Here is a 2,177-nt window from a genome sequence, read left to right as displayed (position 1 = left end):
CCCTTTTGATCACCACAAGCTACTTGAGGATGTTTGGAAAATATCGTCAAGTACCTTCACTAAAATAACTAGTTAACCCTTTGAAATTATACAATTCTGTGTTTCTTAGTATAGTCACACAATTGTACAGCTATCATCACAATCTAATTTTAGAACTTTGTCTTCTCACCCCCACAAAGAATGTCAATACCTACTAGCAGTCACTTCCATGTTACCCACCACCTGCCCCCTACTCCTAGCAGACAATTGGCCTTCTCTTGATGTTTTCTTCTGAGTTCAGTCATGTTTTGTATGGTCTTCTGTAAGTGGTCTTGCTCCGTTATCATGATTTTAAGGTTCATTTCTATCGTGACATAAATGTGCACTTCATTCCTTTCCATCACTAAAAAATATTCTATCATGTGAATGTAACATGTTATGTGTATCTAATCATTTGTAAATCCCATTTGTAGTCCTGAAAATGTTCCCTTCCCATCTATGATTTTTGAAATATTTCATCAAAAAGATACGTTGTCTCGATCAAATGTTTTCCTGTGTCTCTAGAGGTGACTGTGTGCTTTTTCTTATTGACTCTATTAATGTAGTGTCTTCTATTAGTTGATTTTTCCATATTGAGCTAGATTGGCATTTCTGGTAATAAATCCAATGTGAGATACATGTATAAAATATTTTGTATGGTACCGGACTTTTCCTGTACCTATACTTTATATTTCTTATAAATTGGACACTGTGTTAGACCCCTTGCCCCAGAGAAATACATTGATACCATCATACTGCAAGAAATGCAAGCTTCTAACCTCAAGTTATCCACCTGAGCTTATGCTTCTCACCAGTTGAGAGTACATGCCAATGCAACCACTGCTGGGGAAGTTTTGAACTTATTTCTTGGAGAAGTGTAGTCTTACGATGTTGCTCAGTCTGGTCAGAAACCCCTTAGCTTCCAGTGATCTTTGTTCCTTGGCCTCTAAATTTGTTGCGATAATAGATGTGGGCTATGGTGCTCATCCATGCTTATGTTTTGGTGAAAGTTTTTCTCTGTTTTCATCATAGATAACAACCCATGGATTGAAAAATAACATCTATATTCAGACATAATTCACACACTCCATAATTAACCCATTTCAAGTATAGAATTCAAGACTACACATTCAGAGATCACTTGCATAGTTTGTTTGTTCCTAGAGAAGTTTCCCTTAATGATTAGAGGAGAGTGATACAAGAAGGAAAGGAATGAAGGAAAGAAAAGTATGAAGAGAGAAAGAAAATGAGAGACAGAGAATTGAAGGAAGGAAGGATTAAGAGAGGAAGGGGCAGAGGGAGGAAGGGAAGGAAACAAAGAAAATGAAAATAAAGAATCATTTTGGTTCTCACCTATAATTCTACCCTCTTGCAGGGTGACATGAGTGGAGTTCTTGAGTGAGGGAGTGCTGAGAATTGACTGAGCAAGAGTCAGACCCTGTCTCTACTAAAAAGTAAAAAATTATCTAGGCTTTGTGACAGGCATCTGTACTCCTAGCCACCTGGGTGACTCACAAAGGAGGATTGACTGAATACTGGAGTTTGAGATTTCTATGATCTAGGCTGAGGATAAGAAAGACTAACCTGGGACACATATGGAATCTATATCTCAAAAATACCCATAAACACACCCATGCACAGTCAAATGGACAGGGAAAGCAACAGATATTTTCTTCATCTAAAATGACTAGAATTTCCTTGATGGTTCAACAAAGTAGACATGCTTAAGACTTGTGAATCTATAACCAAATTGAGGCTGTAGTCAGGCATAGTGAATTTGTAAGCATCTCTCAAATAAATGGGGTATGTTTGGGGTATGTGTCAAAATAGATCCTTGAGGTATATGTCAAATAGATCTTTGAAATTGCTTCCCACTGGTAGTGTCTGTCACTCAGTGGGTAGGGTACAGGCCCCATACAATGAGGATCGTGAGTTCGACCTCAGTCCCAGCCCAACTGCAACAAAAAATAACTGGTTGTTGCAGTTGGTGCCTTTAGTTCCAGCTCCTCAGGAGGCTGAGACAAAAGAATATCCTAAGCCCAGGAGTTGGAGGATACTGTGAGCTGTGATGCTGATACCAGATTTCTAACACTCGATTTCCAGGCTCTTGGTCATGATGATTCGATGAATGAGTCGACAGACCATAGAATGAACAGTGA

Source organism: Otolemur garnettii, unplaced genomic scaffold (assembly GCF_000181295.1).
Source record: "Otolemur garnettii isolate 467f Iridium unplaced genomic scaffold, OtoGar3 scaffold00316, whole genome shotgun sequence".
Classification (NCBI taxonomy): domain Eukaryota; kingdom Metazoa; phylum Chordata; class Mammalia; order Primates; family Galagidae; genus Otolemur; species Otolemur garnettii.
This window is presented reverse-complemented; position numbering follows the sequence as displayed.